The sequence below is a fragment of the Plectropomus leopardus genome, chromosome 2, assembly GCF_008729295.1.
Source record: "Plectropomus leopardus isolate mb chromosome 2, YSFRI_Pleo_2.0, whole genome shotgun sequence".
Classification (NCBI taxonomy): domain Eukaryota; kingdom Metazoa; phylum Chordata; class Actinopteri; order Perciformes; family Serranidae; genus Plectropomus; species Plectropomus leopardus.
The window spans coordinates 40,195,116-40,222,286 of NC_056464.1; the positions used below are offsets into that span (position 1 = coordinate 40,195,116).

At 41.1% G+C, this 27,171-nt stretch overlaps 1 protein-coding gene across 1 annotated transcript in view; it reads right to left on the reverse strand.

The window, feature by feature from the left end:
* LOC121961038 (poly(rC)-binding protein 4-like) overlaps nt 1-27,171 on the reverse strand; it is a 147,394-nt gene that overhangs the window by 70,863 nt on the left and 49,360 nt on the right. Inside the window, 1 exon segment of the mRNA XM_042510923.1 lies at nt 22,164-22,212. The gene's annotated coding sequence lies outside the window, so the exon portion shown is untranslated.

A 27,171-nucleotide genomic window follows, 5' to 3' on the forward strand; every position in this document is an offset into this window, starting at 1 on the left:
AAGAAAAACTGCTAAATACAGCTTTTCTTCTGTTTCACCTGCACAAACCCTCAATTCAAGTATTTTCTAACATTTCATCAGGTTTTCGTGTCTAAGTTACTAAGAGAGACAACATTTTTTTTTAAATGTTTGTATTGTAAATCATTCTTTTAATAAATTGATTTATTTTTTTAGCAACTGACTTATTTATTTGTTAATTTTATGTACTTTTAGAGGGTCCGGGAAAGTTGGGTGCGTGTGCCTGAATGTTGTGTGTATACTGTGTTGACAAACCTAGAAATAAAGATTGAAAAAACAAAAAAAATCAACAACAAAAACGACAACAAGAGGCACTTGTGTGCTGCAGAGCCGTTGTACACGCTCCGCTATACTGGCGACGGAAACAGGAGTCTGTCACCTATTTTTGGTAAGTTTTCCCATGTTTTACCTACATATGTGCACTAATTTTGGGTGAAAAACAGTTTTTTTTTATATTCATCTCCAAAATTACACCCTGAAACTTCGAAATTACACCCTGAAACTTCGAAATTATACCCTGAAACTTCGAAATTATACCCTGGTTTACCTTTGCTTTGACCTGTTTTGAGCTTTTTACAGTTTATTGTTTTACTTATGTCCTGATATGTTGTTGTTCTGTTATTGTTTTATCTGTCAGATGACCCTGAGTGTCCTGAAATGTGCCCATAAAAATGTATTATTATTGTTATTATTATTATTATTTATTATTATTAGTCATTTATTTACTTATTTACTATCTTCCCTCTTGATGATGACCAGTTTCCCTCCTCATTCATCGGCTAAAGCAGCCTTTTTTATCAGTGTCTCCAAAAAGAAGTCAGGGACATTGTTGTGACAGAAATGACCAGAGAGAACGTCTGTGTGTGTGTGTGTGTGTGTGTGTGTGTGTGTGTGTGTGTGTGTGTGTGTGTGTGTAAATAAAAATCAGACAGGAAGAGACGGAGGAGAGACGCAGAGGGAGGAAACACGACGAGACGTTGAGAGGAAACCGGAGAACAAAACAGCGGAGCAGAGCGCAGTCTGAATATATCTCACGGCCATACGGTAAATCACCGTACTGGATCTGATCTCCAGGTGGGCAGGCCTGATTGATTCTGGCAACTCATTTCTGAAAACTGATTGGATTAAACGCTGAGCCCACAACTCATTCCTGAAAGCTGATTGGATTCAAACGGCGACCAGCTGATTTAGATAATGTCAGTGGTGAACGGACGGCGTGTCAAGGACAACACGCCTGTAAAGTTTAAAAAAAAGAAAGAACCCGTGTGTGTGTGTGTGTGTGTGTGTGTGTGTGTGTTGTGTGTGTGTGTGTGTGAGCAGTGGTGTCATACATAACAGCTGATGGAAGCAGCAGTAGAGCAGCGGTTTTTCTGTTTTTCTCAGTTTGGTGTTTTTGATTTAACGAATTTAAATCCCCGCCGCTCAGGGATGTCTGACCGCAATGTAAAGCCGTGAAAATCTGCAAACCGCCAAATATCAGCCCCGAAACTTATTTAGTCCAATAGACAGCTGCTCCACTAAACTGTGCATGGAAACATACTGAGCGTGTGCATTAACACCGTTCAGTTTCTGGTGTGCACGCATGAGACTGTGGCTGTAGACGTGAGTCCGTGCACTGTTTAACGTGAGTCAGTAATGTGTGTGTCTGCCGTACAGCAGAATCTGGTTTAAGTACATTTACACATACAAGCAATGTGACTGTGGTGTTTTGGTGCAAAACAATTAACATCAAGGAAGAATAAAAGATATAGTAACTTTAAATAGAAAAGATAAAAATATAGAAGCAATATAAAAATATCAAAAATAGAATCTAAAGAACACAAAACACATTTACAGAAGCTGCAACGAGAGTCGAATACATGTGGCCTCGTTTGTGCAAAATAACGACTAAGTAGAGTGCGTCAGAGTTTGTGTATGTGTGTATGCAACTGATGCATGGAAGTGTTTATGCATGTGGTGTGTGTGTGTGTGTGTGTGTGTGTGTGTGTGTGTGTGTGTGTGTGTGTGTGTGGTGACTAAAGGTATCAGACGATGATGTCATGGCGTGAGATGGCGGGGTAGGGAGTGAGAGAAAGTGACATCACTGCATATCTATGTGTGTGTGTGTGTGTGTGTGTGTGTGTGTGTGTGTGTGTGTGTGTGTGCTGTGTGTGTGTGTGAGAGAGAGAGGGTGACACAAGTCTCTATTTAAAGACAACAAAATCTAGCAAGAGGAAGAGGAGGGGCAGGAGACAGGCAGACCGTGTGTGTGTGTGTGTGTGTGTGTGTGTGTGTGTGTGTGTGTGTGTGTGTGTGTGTGTGTGTGACTGGAGAAGAGAGATCCGACAGGCGGAGGGAGAGGAGAGATAAAGAGATTTAAATGTGAAATTCTTCCTCATTTAACAAACTGAGCGGCACACAGAGAGAGTGGGGCGAGAGACAGCGAGCAGACAAAGGGCGAGAGAGAGCAGCTGATAATCACTGTAATTAGCATGGCGGGCTAATGCTAGGATGCTACGGCTAACGCTGTAATAGAGGGTGAAGTCACGACGCTAACGCTGCAAAGTCAAAATGTTCAGATGGCAACACAAAGCTTGAAATAGAAACGAGCTGCAGACAGCTGAAACGAGAAGGAAAAAGTCTTAACGTTCAGAGTTTTTGGTTCATTTTGGGTTGAAAATGTTGTCATGGTTAGCCGCTTGATTCACAGCCGCGCTGACAGCGGCGGTACGAGCGAGCTTTCACTCAAAGATGCCCTTTAGTGACAGTCAGGTAGAGCATGGCGATACGGCTTTAAAATAAGATCACAACATTTTAAAGATATATTGCGAAACACGATAGATATCTCGATATTTTTTAATGTCCTTTAAACTGATGTTAGCGACTAAAATACAACATAGTTGAGTGAGCTGCAGTTACAGTAAAGTTAAATCATGTTGCTACTGTCATAATATAAAGTTAAATACACCACTGATGTAATAATATTTAATTAATAAAATAAAGTTATAAGGAAGTTAAATAAAGTGCTTTTATAATGAAATTATAAGTATTGTTATAATTTAATAAAAGCAGGACCGATGGTGCTTTTATTTTGAAGGACTTGGCTTGTCTCAGGCAGGAAGTGTCGATGTGTTTGTTGTGTTCTTGAAGCTTGCAGTCAACAGTTGGATGTTAGGGTTAGCAGACAGTTAAACAGACACCGCGGCGCCTTTAACCGTGAGCATTCATTCACCGTGAGCAACAAACTAACAGCTCTGCAGCTCAGATATTACTAATATTTCCAAATCGCTCTGGTGCTCCGTGTTCACAAAATGTGGCTAAATAGCCTCAATCTGGAGCTCTGCAGACAGAAAAACACAACTCCTGCTCACACTACCGCCGCTACCACTCGTGAAGTTAGACTGTTACCGCAGCGCCGTTAAAACCTGATGATTTATTCTCCGTAACAAACTAACAGCTCTTCAGTTCAGATATTAATAATAAAAGCAGGTCATAGAGCTGCTGCGTGGACACAAAACGTGAGTAAATAGTAAAACTAATAATATGGATGTGATGAGGTCCGTCTTTGCTGCAGTATCAGAGTACCGTCCACACGGTCGTTCTGAAACACGCTGACTGACTCTGAGCGCAGAGTCACCCGATCAGAGCCGGCTGACGTTTAAAGTGCTGCAGTGCTTCATCTTGCAAAGCTAATTATTAAAGTTATTGAATTCAAAATGCAGCCTAACAAGATGAACTTCAGATAACAGCGTGCAGCGTAACGTCCAGCTGCTGCTGCCGCCAACATCAACATACAAAAATCGACTTCTGGACTCTGGGAATTGTAAACGGTGAGAATCATGAATATCATTTGTTTTCTCATCCGAATACCTTAAAGCTAAAGTGGAGATTTGTTAGAAACCCTGAAAAATCAGCTGACTGCTCGTGTGTTTGTCTCTGTTGCTATTTTTAACCAAAGCAAATACAAACTTGTCTGTAATTACATGAAGTTCTACTTTCAGCCTCCCAAAGTCTCTAATTCACAAATCAAACCACACTTCAAACTTCACACAGTCGGTTCAAAGTTAGTCCACACAAACTTGAGTCATGATGTCAAATTACTCATCAGTACCAACAAGCTCAGCCACAGCATCATGTGACCGAGAAAAGACAAAAAAAGTGTTTCTGTTGCAGTTTGGACAAGTACGGCATTTTCAAATCGCCTGAAAAACACCTCATGAGCGTGAAAACTTCTCTGTGATAGATGAGACTTTATCAACACTGACATGTTTCCAATAGGAGCATTTTATATTCACAATTTCAAAAATACTGGTTTAGTTTTACTCGACTGTTGTGATGCGGTTGGACGTTGGTCCTGTCAGGGCAGCCACACACACCTGCACCTTTCACTTAACCCAAAATTTACATACGGTCGACTCGGTGCTCCGACAACATGAGCTGGTTTGCAGCGAGTGACCGAGGTTTGGCTCAGTCCAATCAGGTTGGTTGTTGGTGGGAGAAACATCCTGCAGAGCGATCCACTCTGCAGCCAAACTATTTACATGGCGTGTTTAACATTTACATGCTACCTGTGTGTGTATGTGTGTGTGTGTGTGTGTGTGTGTGTGTGTGTGTGTGTGTGTGTGTGTGTGAGTGTGAGGGCTTTTGAGGAATCTCGAGTGCTGATAAATGCAGAGTCGATGTTTGTCTCAAAGGTTTTCGACACACTAATATTCTGCTGTCACTCTGAATCTGACGCAGGTCACACAAACAGCATGGGGCGACTGCGGATGGATACGAGCGAACAGTGGGGCAGGGCGGAGGTGAAGTGAGGCAAACTGTCCGCGTATAGTGTTCATGTACTGTAAGGCTGATGTAGAGATAAATACCTAAAAATAAAGCCCACATTACTGTTCAGAACGAGAAACAAACGTACTTTCAGGGTGTTTTCACACATGGTCTGTTTCAGCCCTCCAAGAAGACTCAGACTGATGACTCAGCATTTTTTTTTGTATATGTGAACAGTCCAAACAAACTCAGACCACGTTTGGTTCGCTTCATTTTTTGCATCGTGAACACAAAGTGCTCCGGCTTCGTTTTGCACTTTGCTGTTGTGTTTCGCCCACGTCGCCCTGCAGCCCCTCCCTCGCTGTCTCTCGTTTCCGTCGCTCTCTCTCTCGCCCACGGTTATTCACCACTATGTTGCTCCGTTGTTCGTCACCTTCCCTCTCTCAATCCTCATTCCCCTGAAAAAACGCACTAACACCCGCTGACATGTGGCTGTTCAATGCAGTGGGACTGCGTACCATCAGCATTCACACCCGGGTCAAACGACTCTGCAGAAGACGCTGGTTTTTACCGCCTCCGGCTCTGATCGGCACTGATGGGAACACAACACCCGGGTGAACACGGTAATTTCAACTCCTTAACCAGCGAGATGCAAAGATGCTCAGTCACTAATTACTGTCGGTGTCCAAAGCAGCAGTAAAACACTGATCCAAATTAGCCTGCACCAAGTTTGAGAGGTAGAGATATTTAGAAGATATTTAAAGAGAAGAAACCACGGAAAGGTTTTCAGAGACCTCTGATCCTGCTGCTGATTACCTGTTCTCCTACCTGTCCGTGACGTCACACGGACACAATCAAAACAACACACACACCAGCTGACAGAAAGCCGACTCGCTCTCCAGCAGTGACTTCAGTGTCAGTGGGAATACAGCGCTCGCTCATATTTAGCGGGTTTACCCGTGTTTAAAAGCCCACGAACACACGTTAATTTTGGTGGGAATGCGGTCTCAGTCACCCGACCTGATTCAAGCCCGGAGGCAACAATGACCAAAAACAGCCCGACCCGGCAGGTTGGGTCGAGCCGGTCAGACTCTGGCAGAGAACCAGTGTGATCCCGAACATTAGTGGAAGATTCAGTTTCATTCGCCGCATTAAGGAAACCGCTGACAGGAAAACGGTCTTTTTCAGAATGAGGACGAAAACTAAAACTGGAATATTCTGTGCATGTAAACAAAGTGTGTATCAGCTGTGAGTGTGTGTGTTTCTGTGATTAAACCTGCACGCTTTCACATGTTTACACATGCCATCCCGCTGTTTGTGCATGCATGTGTGTAGGTGTGTGTGTGTGTGTGTGTGTGTGTGGCAGGTAAATGGCAGTAGCGACCTTGTCATATTTAGTCATTGCTGACCAGGAGCACACACACACACACACACACACACACACACACACACACACACAAAAACATGCATCATCTTGGACACATAAACACACACTGCACGTGCATAACCAGAGGCAACGAGCATATTGTGAGTGCACACGCGCACACGCGCACACGCGCACACACGCACACACACACACACACACACACACACACACACACACACACACACACTCAGAAAAGGCTGACTCCGTCTGGCTCAGACACAGTCACAAATGTAGCTCGGACATGAGCATATAAAAGGATCTACATGCACGTGACTGACTGAGAGTCCGGACTGAGACAGAAGCTTAAGCATAAAAGACCCTGACACACAAACACACACACACACACACACACACACACACACACACACACACACACACACACACACACACAGCATCCAAACTGATTTAATTCCAAGTGGAGAGAAAACAACAGAAGCGTCAGTGAATTTGTAACGGCTGGGGATGAGAATGAGATGTGTCTAAACCTTAGTGATGCAGCTGCAGCAGGCTAATAGTTACACACACACACACACACACACACACACACACACACACACACACACTCAGTTTTTGACTATTCCGACAAACAAAGAGGAAAGTTGAGGCAATGAGGGACTGAAAGACAGCAAAAACTAAAAAGATCACATCATGGAAAGTTTAGATAAATCATCCTCAACTTACTGCCCCAAATCTGGCCCCTGATAGGCTGCCCTGGCCTGCTGTAATTCTCCGAAAATGCCCCCAAGCAAAGCATGTTGAGTTTCGGGGTATACTCCTCTTTTACAGTTTTATCTGTTCTATTTTCAGCATCTGTCTCTTTAAAAGAGCAGGTTTCAATAATCTTGGACGTAACTTCAGCGACCCTCGGACCAAGAAATCCGATCTAAATCCTCCAAACGACCACGAACGAGTCTCGCCACTCTAACCGAAATTCCAGGCTGCTTCCTGTCTGTACTCTTCTTTACGGGAGATGCGAGGTTTTCCTGGACATCAGAGTCACATTACGAAGCCCTGCAGCAGACTGCGAGGCTTAGTCATAAATCGCAGACCCGACATAACCGTGAGGATGCATACATTTACTCCAGCCTGTAACTGTGGGCTGAAAGGAGGTGAGGCACGTGAAAGAAACGTCTTAATCTGTGTGTTACTGTGCACCGTGATGACAGGAGGAGAGAGGAATTCAGCTCAGAGGAGGGAAAGAAAGACATCGACACGAGCTGTTCAGCCATTAAACAGAAGAAATATTAAACCGAGCAACGACAACAGTTTGAGAAAAACAGCCTGAATTTTCATTTCTGAGCTGTTTTTAAACGTCTGCAGCGACTCTGTGACAATGAGGCTGCAGAGACTGATGGCAGCCGCTGAAACAACAATGTGCTCTGAGAATCAGACCGTCCCCTGACAGACAGGAGGACAGGTACAGAGACACTGGTGAGGAGACAGAGAGACACCAAGCACGCAGGCTGAATCACAGAAAGACGTATACGGTAAACATGAATGGTAGATATATAATATATAATATAATAATAGCTACTGGGGCAATTTAGTGAAGTGAAACACACAATGTGATACTCATAATGTTTGTTTTGTGTTGATTCCATATTTCACATAAAGTTGCTGGTGTTTTGAACACAGGAGGACAGAGACGCCGAGGTAATCAGATCTCTGAGAGGACCGCATGAGACTCAGACGGTATTTAAATGTCACTCTCTGCCGACGGCCGATATTTGAATACCACAACAGGATCTGCAGATCAGCGGCTGCGGACTGAAGCACAAACAACCAGGAGACGCCGATCAGACGTCCGGATCACATCTGGCCTCCACTCACACATGATAAAGACGGAGGAAGACCACCTCTGATTACTCTTCTTCCTCTGCTATGAACCGCAGTTTGTTATTGTTGTTTCAGGACTCTCAGTCCACGAGTCACTGATCCACCACGTGCACTTTGCTGTTTGTTAAAAAAGAGCTTAATTTCACCAACAAACAAACTGGCTAAATTTGTTTTTAGCGGCATCATCAGACCTGAGGTGTCAGATCTAAATATGTATACATTAGAGAAGGCCTAAGGGACTGTTCTTTATTTATCGAGCGATGGTTCTTTTTTATTTTTTTTAGACCCTCCCCAAAGCTTAAAATACTAGTTTTTGAGCTTCCTTGAGTAATTCGGGTAAAATGCATAAAGGGCTCATCCTACATGATGTGATCTGTTCAAGGACAGTTTTTTGGGGTTTTTTTATACAGTTACAGGCTAAAATAAATGGAGTAATTTGGTCGATATTTACCTTGGCAGGCCCACAGTTTTGGAAGACACGTTTTCTTAAAAAATCACCTTAAAAAAAAAAAAGACAAAGAATTTAAAGGGGAAAAATCCCCCAAAAATGTAAAGAAAAAACACACCAAAACTTTTAAGGAAAAAAATCAATCACCCTCAAAATGTAAAAGAACAAAAAACATCAAAACTTTTTTAAAGAAAAAATCACCCCAAAAATTAAAAGAAACAGAAAAATAAACAAAAGTTTTTAAAAATCATTCAAAATTTTAAAGTAAAAAAAAAGAAAAGAAAAGAAATGCTATAACTTGTTTTTTAAAAAAAAAAGTCACCAAACATTTTGAAGGATAATACAAAGGAAAAAATACAAAAAAAAGAAATTAAAAGGAAAAAATGCTTAAGCACCAAATATTTTAAAGGGGGAAATTGCAAAGAATTTTAAAAGACAAAAAAATGCAGAAAGTTTTTAAAAGTCACAAAAAATTGAGGAAAAAAACATCACAAATATTTTAAAGAAAACACACCTTCCAAATGCATAAAAAAAGCAATTACATATTTTGCATATCTTATTTTTTCTCAGAGGTCAACAGAGGTCTGGTCTACCCCCCAAAGTCCTCAAATCCCAGATACACCTCAGTCATGGACTGCTGTTTTTATTCTTTTTCTTCATGTAAATGTTTACATTTTGATGGCAGGCAAACAGGGTTATTTTTATCCAGAAATTGTGGCACTTCATGTCAGTGAAACACTGTGATTTCTGTCTCTCAGTGTGTGGCGGAGGTGGTGAGGAGGATTAAATATCCACTGGACTAAATGAATTTTCTCTGCTATTTAAAAACATTGTTACTTTCGTTATTCTTGTGCTTTGAAAACATCTCCCACCAGTAATTATACCTGACAGGAAATTTAATTTGGGAAAAAATGAGGAAAATCTGCAGGGTCTAAATTACAGAGAGAGACATTCATCTTGATTTCAGACTATATTTAGATTCATCTCCATTTTCTCTTTCCAAATTAGTCATTGTCAGTTCTTCATGTGGTGTAAACAACAGCCCCCCTCTCTGACTGTCGTCTCTCCACACACACACACCGTTTAACCAGCCGCAGAGACAGCTGCTGCCACAGGCAGCCAGCCCCGTGTCACAGAAATAACACTCATATACAACTCATGAAATCTGTTTTTGAGGCAGATAATGCAGACTAAATTACATTTTTTATTAACATAACGAAGAAATATTGCTTATCAATGTACCTCTCAAGTTACAAAAACATTGATGATTAATGTATCAGCAAAATGTTAACTGGCAATACATCACCTTCTGTTCGATTGGTTGGTCTATATGCTCTTTACCGACCGGATTGTTGATGGTTGGAAAATCATTACTTTTACTTTAATGCGTCCGTGTGTCGTCCACGCGGCTGTACGCCTTCACGCACCAAACCTAACAGTTTACATCCGTGTCTGTCAAAACACGCTAAAGATCTCTACAATCAGCACAGTTTCAGGGCAGTTCTTGAGTGATGGTCAAAAACATGTTGCACAAGGTCACCGTGGCCTTGACCTTTGACCTTCGATCACTAGATTTTGATCAGTTCTTTCTCGAGAACAAGTGGACGTTTGTACCAAATTTGAGGAAACTCCCTCACGGCCATCCGCAGATATTGCATTCACAAAAATGCGACAGATGCAAGGTCTAAGTAACGTTTGAAAACTCTTATCAGTTGATCATTGAGTCCAAGTGGACGTTTGTGCTAAATTCAAAATTCCCAAAAGGCATTCTTGAGATATCACATTCACAAGAATGGGACGAATGCAACGTCACTGTGACCTTTGACCACCAAGATCTAATCATTTCATCAGAGTCTATTTGAACGTTTGTGCCAAATTTGTAGAAATTCTGTCAAGATGCTTTCAGAGTGAGTCAGAGTGACCTTGACCCTTGACCACCAAAATCGGATCAGTTCATAGTTGAGTCCGAGTGGACGTTTATGCCAAATTTGAGGAAACTCCCTTGTGGCCAACTTCAGATACTTCGTTCATGAAAATGCAATGGATGCAAGGTCATGCTGACCTTGACCTTTGACAATCAAATTGTAATAAGCCCATCGTTGAGTCAACTTGAACGTTTGTGCCAAATTTGAAGGAATTCCTTTAAGGTGTTCATGAAGATATCACAAACACAAAAATAAGACAGATGAGGTCACCATGACCTTGAACTTTGACCACCAGAATCTAATCAGTTCAAGTGAATGTTTGTGCTGAATTTTTTTTTCCCCCCACTTGTCTTTGTCTTCTGTGGCGGTTGTTTCTTTTGGTATTTGTCCCGCCCCTGCTCCACTGTGAATTGACAGCTGTGACAATGACGAGTTCAGCATTTTACCCAAAGTTCAACGTTTTTCAACTCGCACTGTTAATCAGAAGACTCAACACATAATGGCAGAAGACATTTAGTGCCTTACTGATTTTATCAAGTCTCCAAAAACACACTGCAGTTTGACGACGAAGCTTCTAAAAGGTGAACGGCTAACGTTAGCTTCTGAGCTAAAAATACTGAGTCTCTCTCACACAAGCAGCGTTTCAGAGATATTTAACCTTAGCCCCAAGTGAAAAATAAATGTGATCTCCAACGTGACATTATCTGAAAATAATTACAAACTCTCTGTAGAATGTGTGTATTATTTGCAGCCATCAGCAGCAGGAACATACACTGTTCACCTGCAGGCGTGATTTTATGCACTGCTCACACAGAGCTGCTGCCTCTGAGCACATCGAGCGTTTGTCAGCGGGCCAGAAAAACAGTCCAGACATGAACGCTCCAGACAACCAAGGATCTGGTTTTTATAGGTTTGCTCATTGCTTAAATTAGCCTTGACGACTACTGGCTTAGTGTGTGTGTGTGTGTGTGTGTGTGTGTGTGTGTGTGCATACAGTCAGAGATAAAGAGGGAATTCATGATGCTTTATGAAAAGAATTATACATGACAGAGATCCAGTGTACATTAGAGCGTGTATGATGTGTGAGTGTGTGTGTGAGTGTGTGTGATGTGCCTGTGAGTGTTTGTGTGAGGGACAGTTAGCGGGGTCACTATGTGCCGGGTCAACCTGTAATCTCCTGTAACGGCGGCGGCCTTGGCCAGCGGAGCTGAGGAGGCTGCAGCGCTCTCTCATTTCATGACCCCCAAATATTTATCCTGCTGTCATTCATAAATCATGATGCTTCAGCTTGGAAGATTGGATGAGAGTCCGTGTGAAGGTCAAGAGACCAAAACATCATGATTTTATCATCGTCCAATAGATATTTCAGATTTGTTAAAAGGCCCACAGTTCGAATCCATCAGATGTTTTCTATTAAAGTTTCATTTGTAGAGAGAATTACAGCTAAACTTTCTCCTCTAGGTAGCTTACTGTTGTTGTTATTAACATTATTATTATTATTATTATTATCATTATTATGAAGCATCGGTGCAGTCCCATGCTAAACTTCCTCAGCTGTAAACACAAGCCAACAGTCCTGATGGTGGTGCTACAGCAACGTCGAAATTTCAAAAGTTTGAAAATTCAGAACCAATCATTCATACATGCTACAGCTTTGCAACTCACACCAAAGTTTAGCCGAACTACGAAGGAACTTTTGTTCACCTCACTGTGGTACAAATGACCCATCTCCTCACAAATGTTTTGCCTCAACTGACATCAGACTTGCAGGGCATCTTCAGACTGTCCTACAAAAACCATCAACACAGATTTCTGATTTATCAAAAGTTGAGCCTCCAGTGCATCAAAATGTCTGACTGTAGACAAATACTTGACTTTTTTCAAAATTGTTACTAAATAAATCTTCATGGTTACTGGAAAAAAAACTGACAAAATTTTGCTGTCATGTCAGAATTTTATGTCAAAAACTGCAGTCTGTTAAACGGCATCTTTAAACGCCAGTGAAGCAAATCAAAAAATTAAACAAACCAGAAACAATAAAAGCAATAAAACCACAAATAAAAGCAAAAAATAAACATATAAAACAAATTAAAAAGATGAAATAAATAAGGAAATAAAAAGACAACATCACCTAAGAGTAAGTCTATAAAATGAGTTTTGAGAAGTGATGTAAGAGAATGTTATTATATTCCTCACTTTTTTCGAATAAAAGTTTGGTTTTGGCAGCTGCAGTGTGCGAACTCTACCACAGCTTTGGTTGCCCTCAAACAGAGATCTGACTCTTGTTGCAAGGAAGCATTCATAGCTGCGAGCTGCAGACCTTCTGCTTCATGTCAGCACATCTCATGTATAATAATCAATATCAAACCTGCACATGAAACCAAACATCACAGCAGGCAGAGATACAGTACGAGCCCGCTAAACTCTGCAGAGTGGTGTAATATTCTATAGTTTATCCACATAAATAAGACACAGAGAGGTCAAACAGAAAAATGGAGCATTGATTAAAAAACAGAGCACAGCAGGACGCCTACAAGGAGCACAAACACAGAGCAGCAGTCAGGAGTGAGGTGGAAACTTCTTCGAGTCCAAGAAAAGTTTGTGCAGAGAACGCTCCGGTTAAAAAACAAACGTTCAGAGGAAGGAAAAGAAGAGGGACTTAAAGAGAGCGCTCCCGCCGAATTTACAGCTCACAGAAAGTTAATACGATACAGTCTCTGTCTCAGCATGTTGGTTGAATTGTTGATTTTTGTTTTGTCTTTCCATTAAAGTGTTTGTTTTGTTTCTTGCTATTCATTTCTGTTTGCATGTATAATATGACCCCCCCCCCCCCCCCCCCCCACACCAAGGGTTTTAAACTGTGCAACAAGTCCTTCTTTAGAGATAGCAGAGTGTTAAACCTTAAGTTCTGTCAGCAGCAGTCTCTAAAAAAGCAGCACCCATCATTTGAGTAATTTCATACTGCAGGAAGAGAACTTTTTTAACATTTAACATACTTCATTTAACACTGAGAAACAGGGTCCTGCTGAAAATGCTGTATCCAGGTCTCTTACTACATCCACAGGGCTCACCTGCAGGCGTACATCATAAGCACAGTCAGTGTTTATGTCTCACTGTTCTGCACTGCAGCTTTAATGCATTAGATGTTTAATTAATTCGATTTGATGAATTTCCCAGACTTGAAGTATTCTGATCAGACTGGTGGATCAGCACCTTTATCGACCATTCAAACACGCTACAGATTACTGAAACTTCTTGAATTTTGTCTCCGGAGCAGAGATCGAGTTTCCTCCTAAATGCTCGTTGAACTCTCGTAACCTTTTAGTTGTCAAATAGATCCAGTTACATCAGTGATATGTCAACACGCCCACACACGTCAAACTCCTTTCTCTGCCTCTCTGTTGTGTTGCTCTACATCTGTTCCCCTCTCTTCTTCTCTCATTACCGCCCTCCCCCCTTCTGTCTCCCCCTCTCTGTGTGAAAACCAGGCGCTCACTCAGTCGTACTTGCTCAGTCTGCTGCAGGAGAGATGCTTTCAATTGGCTCCTTAACTCGAGAGCCACTTCTCTCATCTCCGAGTGTGTGTGGATATCATCTCTCCTCTTTATGAGGCCACCGGCCGCCGGGACACGTGAAGCTTATTACATCGAGGAGGAAGGGAGGAGGGTGGGGCAGATATGAATGGAAAGAGACAAAGCAAACAGCAGCAGAAAGAAAGATGGGCAGGAGAATAAAAAATAAACAGCATGAGCCCGTAAACACAGAGGGGAGGCAATAAAAAAGAAATGGAAACATACTTTGAGATACAAGTGTCTTTCAGCCAAGTTTGTCTAATAACAACACAGCAAAGAGGCGAAATTGGAGGCTGAAACCTAAAAATATCAGAATTCTCGAAGTTCAAGAGTATTAAGAAGCATCTTTTTAAAAAATAGATAGATAAATAATAATAAATCATATGTTTATTACACTCCAACACATCATGGTCACATGAAACTGTGTCAGTGAACTATGAGGTCAAAAAACAAACCACAAAAAAAGAGCAAAAAGAAAAATAATGGTTCATTAATCGTAATCAAAGTAAAATGTTCAGTTAATGGTGATACTGATTTTAGGTTTGAGGCTCGGACCTTTGCTGGGAGGAAATTTTAGTAACTGGACCTCTGTGAGTTTTAGTAGAATAGGTCCTCCAGCTGGTGATGCTGTTCTACAGTATATTTGTCATGTTCAATGTTTGACAAAAACAAATATTTAAACCAAAATTAACCTGATGATATCTTCATATCTCACTGAGGAGTCAAAGGGACCTTTAAGTTCCACAGAAATAGTGATTTGATGTATATGCTGATATATATCGATATCGACATGAAAAAAATTATCGTGATAAGACTTTTTTCCCAGCCCTGCCGCGGCCTCCTGTCCTTCTGCAGAAGTGGAAGAAAAGCATGTTGAGTCTCTGGTTTACAGAAAACGTGGAAGAATCAAACTGTGACGCTGCAGCTGTTTCACACCATCAGACTATCAGGTTGAACTGGCTGCTTTCTGACTTTGTGTTTAGCTTCTTGATTAACCCTCGCACCACTGCAGTAACGTCACATGAAGCAGAAAGTGACAGGCCGCCACCCAGCGAGAGATGCTGATGGAGGAGAAACACTGAGGCTTCTGGGGGCTAACAGGCAGGAAGTAATGGACTCTTTATTGAATTAGATGCTCCACAAAACCAGAGCAGTCATTATTATCCTGCTGAGATCCTGACACAACCACTGATAACTGGATCCATTAACCCAATTGGCTGCGCATCCATTAATCACAAGACCTTTTAAAACGTTTAACTTATTCCTCATGGTTTCCTCTGCCAGCAGCTGGTTTTAATGGTCCATACGGATCATATCAGCGTTTCTAAAGTGACGGATTATCTGAGTTGACCCTGACATCCAGAGGTGGAGGGGATGGTGGATGTCCGGCTCGTCCTCATCCTGAACTTGAACACCCCAGCTGCGTTACTGTCGTCAGTGTGTGAAGTGGAAATCCCCGATCAGTCTGTGGAATTAGACATCTAACCAGCTGAAATGAGGATATTTGGTGCCTCGTGCGTAGATGTGAACGCCACTGAAAAAGCGCCGATATGTGACGAGTTGGGCTGAGAACGTGTTTGGACGACAGATTCACTGCGTCAATCTAAAAAAAAATATTGGTTTGTGATATTGGCAAAACACTGCATGTTGGCTGATTCAAATGTTTCATTATTAAAAAAATCTGCTGATAACGATGTTGAACCGATATTATCGTGCATCCCTACAGCCAACGTCAAGCCCACCAGACTCCCCTTAAATAACTGTTGGTTTTATCATCGTAAAACACGCTTCACTCAAAGTGACAGAAACAAAATAAAAGTCATAAAAGACGCTTTCGTTCGTCCTTCAACTGTTCCAACGATCACCAACTTTGGTTTATTGAAATAAACCTTTGATTCATATAGTTGGATGTAAAACTATGCTTATTTTAAAAATGCTAAAATGACTGTTTCTTTAAATGGAGTCTGGTGTTTTGGTGATGTCAATTCTGACGCTGTTTCTTGATGAACAAAAAAGATCTTACTCTTTAACAAAAAAGTCCATCTCTATTTGGATCATTTTCAAAATGTCGTCAAACACTTTTAAAAACAATCTATGGTAAAAAAAAAAAAAAAAAAAAAAAAACAAAAAAGCACTTTTAGTGGATGTGCTTTGACAATGCTCAATTATCTGCAGGGATTTAATTGCAGGCTGATTGGCTGCTGCTGGCTGCAGCACTTGCTTAATATTGGACCAATTTCAAAAATTGTTCCCATTAATCACTTAGACACTAAATCATGAGAAAGTAGCGTCCAGGCTCAAATATACAAAAGTTAACGACAAATCGTCTCTAGATAAATGGATTTCAGAAAGCTTGGATACAAGCCCAAAGCTGTTTAGGTCACAAATCTCCTGATAACAACATCAAACTGAGTAAACTTTTTCAATGAAACCAATAAAACCGGCTTCCAAACCTCTGGCATGCTGCTCTTGTGTCAGAGATTTTGTGTTTGTTGCTTGTATCTGTTGAATCAGGCTAATATCAGTCTGTGGAGGATTTTACAGGCCAGCTGATGGTCAGAGAGCTTACGACCACAGGCTGTGCAGACACGGCACTTCAACAAGGAGCTCATAAAAATCTCTCTCCGACATCAGCACATCCCCTCCAGCAGGCACAAAACTTTCAAAAGGATCTGACTCAGACGTACTGAACCCTCAGGGACTGTTGGGAGCATTTTACACGCTTTTTATTCCTCTTTTTTTGACAGTTTTGGCTGTATTCATTAATATGGCATACAGTTAGTCCAGATTGTGTATTTTTGTTGAATCAGTGAATTTCCAGCTCAGCTCCTACAATAAGTAGGACATAAATACACCGTGGAAACTAAATTAAAACTAAATGTTTTAAGGCCACATAGAGGAAAAACATTTTTTTTTGAGACTTTAAGAAAAAAGCACTAATATTTTGAGGGGAAAATAAGTAATATTATCAGAATGCACTTGTAATTTTATGAGACAAAAGTCGAAATTTTATGAGAATAACATCACAATATTACGAGAATAAAGTCGTAAATTAATGAGGAAAAAAGTCATAAAATTACAAAAATAAAGTTGCAGTTTTGCAAAAAAAAAATCTTAATTTTACCCCTGACAAAAGTCAGAATTTTATGAGAATAAAGTGATAATTTTATGAGAATAAAGTGATAATTTTATGAGAATAAAGTTGCAATTTTTACGAGAGAAAAAGTTGGAATTTTAAGAGAATAAAATATTAATGTTTAATATTTTTTAAAGCTTGATTTTGAAAAGCGCATTTTGTGTGCAAAGCGATGAGAGTTGTGTGATATTAAAACGAGCCCGAAGGGTTAAGATTTGGAGAACAAACAGAAGCTCTTACTGGACAAAAAGATGTTTCTCATCATCACCTCCTTCTGCGACTCGATGAGCTGAGGATGCAGAAGCGTGTTTCACAACAACACCGACGCCGACGCCATGAGCTGATTACTCACTGGATGTCAGAAAAACACAGTCCTCCTCTGTTTTTACTCGTCCTCCCCTTTTCTGCGGTTTAACAGCTCCGTCGAGTCAGAGAGCGACAAACAAAAACTGGAGGAGGCTCCGGTGGAACAGACAGACCGGGAGATCGAATGAAAACATCAGCTAACGTGAAGAAACATTCAAAATAAGACACGCACATCCCGTAGTGGATGCTGGATCCAAGATGAACAAATGTAAAAGACAGAGATCTGCACTTGAAGCTCCCATTTAAGGCTTTTTATTCTGCAAAGCTCGAGTGACGTTTGGAGCCAGTTTGCTCTTCGTCAGACTTGTACGTTTTCTGTTGAGTCGCTACCTTAAATATACATCGATAATCATGTGACTGAAAAACAGCTCAGGCCCTTCAGCCTCTGACGAGGCACCAAGAAGAGATACAACACATCAGAGCGGAAATGCACAAAAACACAAAAGGCATCCTGTGTGTGGATGACTCCAAACGTCGCTTGTTTTTGCAGAAAAAGACGATCTGAGAGGAATTAAAACAGAGCGCGAGACACACACACACACACACACACACACACACACACACACACACAGTACAAAGTGTGTGCAGGTCACAGAGGTCATACTGAAGCACTGTCAGCAGGAAATGAGCTCATATTGTACCGTTGTTCCTTCACTTGACCCTTTGACCTCAAACCTCCTCACTGACACCACAGGTGAGGCCTCAGAGTCGAACCGCGGCAGCGACGGGTCCTCATGAATAAAATGTCGGGAAGATGTTAAATACAGAAGTTAAAAAAAAAAAGAAGTCTCATTTACGATGCATGGCTAATAAATGCTACGATCACACACTGCCCTGTGGTCCCACCCGACCGTCTGTCCCTGAGGCCACCGGTCCCTGAGGCCGGCTGTCCCTGAGGCCGGCTGTCCCTGAGGCCGACTGTCCCCGAGGCCGACTGTCCCTGAGACCGCCGGTCCCCGAGGCCGACTGTCCCCGAGGCCGACTGTCCCTGAGCGCCCCGCTTAGTACATTTCTCATATTTTACGATGTTTTTAGCGTTTTAGCACATTTCTAGGGTTTCGGAACATTTCTCAGATTTTAGGACATTTTAAGATTTTATCAGATTTCTGTCATTTCAGGACATTTCTATGATTTCAGGACATTAGTGTCTTGGCTAGGACCTCTGTCGGGGGTGTGGGGGATCCTCCACTGACCCTTTTTTTGATCAACAAGCTCTATTTTGATGCTGTTTTATTCACTCTGACACCTTATAGAGACTAAAATTACAAAAACAATTCCCACTGTGAATAACTGTTTTTATTACAAATTACAAAATGTTTAAGGGGCCATCCGGCACCCTATCAGCGGCCAAATTTGGCCCGCAGGCCCTAAGTTTAGCATCACAGCACTGAAACCGTGATTCAATCCGTTCATCATAATCATAATATGATCATCATAATATCCTCATTTGTAAAATATTGTTGGCAAAACAAGGTTGAGGCAATAAAAATAAAGCCAAGATGAAAAACAGTTTCTGTGGCTGAGTGAGCGCTCTGCACTCATGACCCAAATCCATTTGATTTCTGCTTCCACTTTTTCTTTGTATGAAGACGTGCAGGGCTTTCTGAGGGTTTGTATTTTACACACTAATTGGCAGCTCAGCATAGAGAGAGGAAGAGAATAAAGGCAGAGCTGATTTAAGGAAAAGATAGAGAGGGAGAGGAAGGCACAGATTGGAGAGGAATAAAAAGAGATGAAAGATGCAGTGGGACGGAGAGAGGGAGGACGGAGGGTTCAAAAAGCAGCTAAAATACAGTGAGACATAAAAGCAAGAAGACGGATAAACATGGAAGTGAGATTCAGGAGAGGAGGAGGAGAGTGGGACACATCGAGACGTTTTGGCTCAGAGAGCAGAGCAGAAAAACACAACAAAACACAAACAGAGCACATAAAACTGAAGCACATTAAACTCCATATGCACGTCTCACAGACGATTTCCAAATGTCATCTTGAAATGAGCCAAGTTTTAAAAAAATCCATCTTCTTTCTGTTGGAAAATGCAAAGATTCATTCCTCACTGTAATTACAGCTGAAATACAAAACTCCCTTATGTTCAGTGTGTGTGTGTGCGTGTGTGTGTGTGTGGTTGGTCCCAGACTAATGATAGACCCCTGAGCCGCTGAGTTCAGACGCTAAATTAAAGCAGCAGAAACGAGTCCCACGCACATAAAGCGAGTCAGATTCCTGTTTCCAGAGAAATCCCAGAGCTTCTGTCCTCTCGTGACCACAGAAGAAAAATCCCGTAAATAACTGATGACGTACCTGAGGACACCCCCAAAACTCGGAACTACGAGTCACTGTCACGTTCAGGTACAGCTCTATGAATTCAGGAGGATTGATGGGTGTAATTTAGGTATTAAACAGGGCGTGAAGTTTAACCCTTTGAAACCTGGAGTGACATCACTCTCTGACGCCTTTATCAAGTACAGTAGGAAAAAACCAATGAGCAACTTGGTTTAATTAATATTAATTCACAACGTCACTGTCACGTCCGGTCACAGCTTCACCCGAGCAGTGACGGAGCAACACGGTCTCATCCCGACAGTTTTCTGTGTCAGGAGAGAGAGACACCGTGCGCCACAGAGCCTCAGTGCCAGGTGAGAGAGCGCCCGGTGTGCCTCCGACTGCTTCTCCGCATTTGTGACACTTAAAAGTTTGTGAAGTTCAAAAACTTCGACAGTTATCAGCACAATAATCTGCATCCAGTGTTCTAAATTAGTCTGTAAGATCACGTTATTCGTCTAAATTGATAAATATGGAGGATGTTAAAATTCTCCTGCTCTGTGCAGAAGGAATATGAATGAATATGCAAATTTTTGGGTCTCGGCCTGCTGACAACATTAAGAAAAGGATCCCGACAGAGATAAACCTTTTTGATAAAGAAAAAGATCCTTCTTGTTTAACCAGAAACGGCCCCGAAATCGCCATCGTCAAACCCACCAGACTCCTTTTAAACAAAGAGGAATTTTATGATCGTAGAACGCGAGGAGGCGACACAAAACAAAACTCTCAAAAGTCGCTTTGGTTCATTTCTCTGCCGGTTCAACGGTTCTGACCTTAAAACTCAAACCAGGTCTGAACAAGAAGTGACGACCGGTCGCACTTTCCAAAAGTGACAGGGACAAAACGATCAAATTCACAAAGATACAAGTCTCACTCTCTCTCTCTCACACACACACACACACACGCACACACACACACGTTTTACAGTTGTGTTTTAAATTTGTTTCCTGTGTGTGTTTTGTGATCTTAAGTGTACAGCACTTTGGTTTTGATAAGTGCCACATAAATAAAGTTTATTATCATCATAATTCTTATTATATTAAAATGACGGAGACGTGAACAGAATAAAGACATTTACTACAGTGTTGTCTTCTGTGTGTCTCTGGGCCAAAATGTCTCGACAGATCACGTGAGACTTCTGGAGAAAGTTGGCGGTGGCTGTTTGGCTGTGGGCGTGTGAAACCGAGCTGACGTGGAGTTCACGACGCAGCGGAGACGAAGCCAAACGCTTTGAGGCGACTCAACAAAGCGGACTTTTTGTTCTCGTGGCAGAGCGAAGAACGTTTATCAAAATTAAATTTAGTACGTATTGCGTTACCTCCCAAAGCTCCTGCAGAACGTTTAAATATTAACTCCCAGTTAGGGGGACATAAATAATAACAATAATAATAAATACGTTAAAGCGAGAGCTTCAAGAGCTTCCTCCTGATTTATCCGTTTGTTGTTTTGTTATGAGTGACATCAAATATGTCTGCGTGTCCCGAGGAACGAGGAACGAGTTCACGGCTGATTTTTCAAGTCTCATGCAAACAAAAGCAGGAGACGTTAAATCTGAATGTACTGAAGAGCTGCGATTATCTGTCACATTTCTTCTCCGCAGGGCTGAACATTTATTTATGGAAGAGTATAAGACGTAAGAAAAAAATGAATTTATGTCTTTTCTTTTTCCAAAATATGTGCTGTTTTTTTATTGCATTTTAAGGATAAAGTGGTTCATTAAGAATGAATTCCAGGCAAAAGGAAAACTAAATGAGGATGATTTATTTATTTTTTGTATTACCAGACTAAAGTTAAGATTTCAGCATTAATGTCAAGCATGCAAAAAAAACATTATCAGAGGGATTTTTGTCTTTTCTTTTTTGCTTTGTATCATCAAAACAACATAAAACTCAGAGCATTAATGGTGCCAGACAAACAGCTGTTTGTTTTTTTTGTTTGTTTGTTTGGTTGGTTTTTTTTGCATTACTAAAATAATTTCAAATTTTCAGTAATAATGTTAGGAATAAGGAAAAATAAATCACTTTTCATGTCTTTTCTTTTTTATTTTTCTTAATCAGAATATGAAATATGAATATGAGTATTAATGGTCCCGATGGCATTATTTATTTATTCATTTATTACTTTCTTATTTATTTATTACTTTTTTACTTTTGTTTTTTTGCATTACCAGAACACGGTTAAACTTTCAGTATGAGCACCAGGTATGAGGAATACCACCATGAGCTTGTATGACCCCGCACACCAATCACGGTGCAGTTTCAGTTTCAGTGAAAACACGGACGCCTCGCACACAGAAGATCTCCACAGTCAGCTCAGTTCACAGATTAGCGTCACACGTTCAGACGAAGAATCGGAGGATTTGACTCACCGACCTGCTCGCTCAGATCTGTGGACGTGGCGACATCACTGGATCAGTCCTGCAGGGAAACAAACGAGAGCGCTCAGATGATCGAACTTCAAAAATCACAGCAGAGGAAACAGAATCCACCTCAGCACAATTTAAGTTCACTCATCGACACTTCAGACCAGGTTTATTTACAAAAACTGAAGTGTAAAACAACAATTTGCCATTTAACTGACAGATACAAATTTCACAAATGTATGCTAAGCTGTGATATACGGACTAAAACCGAAAACATTCAGGATGATAAAATATGAATATGGTACAGAGAATTAAGTCTCATATAATTTAACTAAAAAGCAAAGATTCTTCTGTGGTCAGCTGATGAAACTGGACGGTTTAGAAGAAGAAATGCAGGTTGGTGTTTTTGCCTTGCCTTTAGAAAAACTTAAATCAAAACTTAAAAATTCAGCATCATATAAAGCAACTTCTCTTATGAAGTCACGTGAAATTTAAATTTGAAAAAATTCATAAATAAAAAAGCTCGCTGAGGTTTTACAAAGCAGTAGCTCCTCCCCTGCCGATACTTTCTTTGCACTTAAACAAACTTTATCTGCAGTCATTAAAATAAAATGCAGATGCAGATAATCAGCAAAATCAGCAAAAGTAAAAGTGAAGGACTGAAAGTGGCTGCTGTTGTAGCTTCATACAGACGACGTCTCTGTCTTCTCTATTTCATGTCTCTCTGCCAGAAAACAAGTAAGTGTTTTCCCCAAAATGCCTCACCATCGCTCTCTGACTTCTCTCCCGTTGGTCTGTTAGATAAAGAGTAACGAATGTGGCCGTCAGCTGACGGCGAAACAATGACGACGACTGACTTCATAACGCCAACAGACACTGCGAGCCTGTTCGAGCTCCTTCGATTAAACTCCAGCACAGCAAACGTCAGGTCGACTTTTGAAGCTGTGTCTTGAAACACGTCTCCAGCACATCAAACATTTCGAGCGATAACAGCCGAACAATTTGCCCCGAGAGTCAAAAGCATGAAGGAAGGCTGGTCTTTGTGCTATTTTGGGGCCAGGATTATTCTTCAGTGAAGCCGTCTAACTTCCATTTATATAATTATATCACATGTTGTACTTTACTTTTTATTTAAAGGCTCTTTGTTACTAAGTGTGTGACAAAATAACAGGACATAAAAAATACAGTAGTGTGTCACAGACAGTTTGCGGAGCCGTGCACCCGCTGCGTTTTTTGCACGCTCACGGCGTGGCGGCGTTGCCACGCCAATGCCGCCGCCATTTTAGAGCGCAACCACAGCGTTTGCTACATTTCACAGCGCAGCAAAAAGTTCCTTTGTGCACCGAAATTACTGAGCGAGCGGCAGAATGAGAACAGGCTGCAGGGGCAGATGAAGTGTTAGCAAAGATGACAATGATAACATTAGTATTTAAAATGGTTCTACACAGAGTATATATATATATGTGTGTGTGTGTGTGTGTGTGTGTGTGTGTGTGTGTGTGTGTGCTGCAACAAATGATTATTTCCATTGACAACTCAATTAATCTATAAAATTGGAAAAAAACTGTCTGTTACAAAAATCACTAAAACCACGCACATCTTCAGATGTCTCGCCCTGTCGGATAAAAAACCCAAAATCTAAACACGTTATGTTTACAATGAAAACTGAAAACTTCACACTGAGAGAGCTGGAAACAGAAGAGTGTGCTGTTTATTTTATTTTATCAGATCTGATTAAATAATCTGTTGAACTTGACCTGACTGAGCTCTCTCTGCCACACGGTTTAGGTTTGTTCTGCTAAAAGAATCCCCTTTATTTGTTTGTTTGTTTGTTTGTTTGTTTGTTTGTTTTTTCTGTTCTGTTTTAAAGGAACTATGTGCAGTTTCAAACATAAATGTTACCACCTGATGCGCCGTACCAGATTATAGTTTAGAGTTAATTCACATCTGCTGTCATCAGCAGATCAAAAAAAATTCAAATGATCAATTATTGTCAATATAGTGACGAGATAACAACTAATGAAATAATCCCATTACTTGGCCTGAGAATATAGTTACAGTTATAAAAAATATATAGAGATATCTGTAACAGCACTAGGATTGACAGCACCAGAATAAGTCACAGTACTACATGTAGTACACAAAAATATTTTGTCCTGTCATCACTACAAATCCGTCTTCGATCTAAAGCCAATAAAATTTTAAATTTCCACACTAGTCTTTGGTCGAGCTTCCAGCCAACAGACAGACAATCACAACTTTGTTCATTTTCAACGTGCAGTTTCCTTTTGTCATTTTCCACGCTGCGAAAATACTAATAAACACAAACAAATTGCTTTTCCAGCTCCACAGAAAGCCCAAAGACAAGCTCCGGGGAGTAATTACCCGAATGGAATTGATGTCTGTCCGACACTGTGTGTGTGTGTGTGTGTGTGTGTCTAAATGTGTGTGTATGTGGTGCGTCAGCTGTACAAGCAGCCTAAGGCGTGGCGCGTGTCTGATGTTGAGCGGACACTCAGCTGTTTCACACGCCGACAACTGCAGGGCTACGCAGAGATGACGAGACTAAAAGACGACAGCAGTGAACTCACAAAGTACACTGGAATCCCAGGACCTCACTCTGCTATGTGCATGATCCACCGCCCACTGCACAGCGCGTGTGTGTGTGTGTGTGTGTGTGTGTGTGTGTGTGTGTGTGTGTGTGCTGCAGTGAACTCTTGCTAAGCTCAATTGCCCTTTTTTAGACATTTGACTTGTGTTGGTGCAGTTGACAGTGCATGCGTGTGTGTGTAAGTGCCTCGCCATGCACAAACCTGTGTAGGTGTGTGTGTGTGTGTGTGTGTGTGTGTGTGTGTGTGTGTGTGTGTGTGTGTACACGTGTGCCCTATGCCCTTTTCCAGATGTCTGATTGTAAGTGTGTGTGTGTGTGTGTGTGAGAGAGAGTCTTCCCTCAGAGCTATAATGAGGTCTTGTGGGACTGCAGGCCTTCTGTCTGTCTCTCTGACCAACATTACACACACACTGTTAGTATCCTGACCCTTAACACACAGACACACAGACACACACAGACACACACACTCGTACACCTCGTGTCAGAGCGCAGGGCTCCATTAGAGGAGAATGGAGAGAGTCTAATGAGGTAGCGAGCTCTGAAAAGCTTAATGTTCACTTTACTGTAATATGAGAGCAAAAGACAGGAAGGAGACAAAGAGACAGGAGACAGACAGAGGACAGACAGAAGAGAGACAGGGCACCAACCACTTTGTCTGTGGACGATGTCTGGTTATTTTCTGAAATCCTAGACTTATGTACGCCCTCCCAGCCCTGAAAGGTTTTGGTGAGATCTGGCTGTTTTGCAGAGCTCATTATATCCTTTAATGTTCTATTAGCAGTCATTTTTAACTGCTGACAATGAAGCCTAAGCTGCTCTGATAACAATAAACGTTAATTAACGAGAACTGCAGTTATGTTTTTCTTTCAGAGGAAACTGTGAGACTGACGTGAGAAGTTATATTGTAGAGAAACGTTTCAGTTCAGTTTGTGGAAATAGTTTGTCAAAGGAAATCTGAATAACCAGAGTCACATGAGAAGTCAAACAAATCATTGAGCTGTCCAGTTTGTGACAAAAACGAAATAACTTGAATTTCTTTTTTTATCAATGAGTCGACAAGCATCGGTATTGATAAAATCCTAACAATATCCATCCCTATGTGGGACTGTACTTTATTTATCAGAGGAGGGCGGTGGGGGGCTAGGGTGTGAGCTTTTTATTTACAATAAATAAAATAAATTATAATACTACCTTTTCAAGCTGTATGTCCCTCCTCAGTGCTCACTTTTTTTCCCCTAAACATTTTTCCTTAGTTTTTTTTTTATCTAAATCTACTAATTTAATGCAATTTGTGGAACATTTCTCTACAACTTATCCTTTAAATGAATTTAACATCAATTTAAGTTGCTCACTGTCTATTTTCCTTTTCTTTTTTTAAAAAATAAATTGCACCAGTTTGCTCAGAATTGAAGAGGTTTAAACATCGTGAAAAGAGTCTGAAAACACCGCAAGAAAAGTGAAGCTCCTTCGGGTCTCAAAGGGTTAAAGTCGGTGCATATTCGGGGTTTCTGCAAACACTTTGACTAAACATGAGGAAATATTGCAGAGAATTTATTCTACCTGCTACTTTTAGGTGTTTTTCAGCTGTCTTCAACAATCCTGTTGTCGTTTTTCAGCGTCAGTCCCAGCAGTGAAAAAAAACCTGTTTCCCCCCGAAAACTTTACGGAGCCGAAAAACATCCTCAAACAAGGAAAATGAATAAATAAAAACATATTCTAGGCCACAGAGGTAAATTGACTGAGTTATACGATGTCATGGAAAGGTTAAAGTTTTTTTTTTTTACCCCTAAAACTCTCAAAATAACAAAATAATGCCAGCAAAGCAAACTCCCATTCAGTCAGATTTGGGGAAATGTTTCAACCCCCTCTTGGCCTTTCTCAGGAAATAATAAAAAACTTCATTTACATGGCATTTTGAAGGTTAATGAAGCAGAAAAAAGGAACAATCTGAGTAATCAGCTTAAATAAGAGGAAGATTTGTGCCGCTGACACCAATAACAGCCGCGAGAGCTGACTCAGAAAACAGATTTGGCTCCCAGCAAACAAATTAACAGTGCTACTGCTGCATAATGAGAGGAATAATAAGCTGTTGCCAGCTCAACCCGCGCCCATACTGACCCAGTTTGATAAGATTCAGATGCATGCACAGTTTGCTGATCACTTACAAGGGCAGGCTGATGGCAGCTTAAAGACTTACAGGTAGATTTTTATTGTTATTGTATTTGTATCACAGTGAAAGCCACGAAATAATGAAACACAGATTTACAGAGCGTTTAACAACAAGTGAAGCCACTTCTGTCCTCCGAAACGAGGACACAAAGTGAGACAGGAAGGCCTCGACGTGTCCGCTGCTCCTACGAATGTTTGTTTTATCTGCACGTCAAAGTGTCGCGATATCTGTGT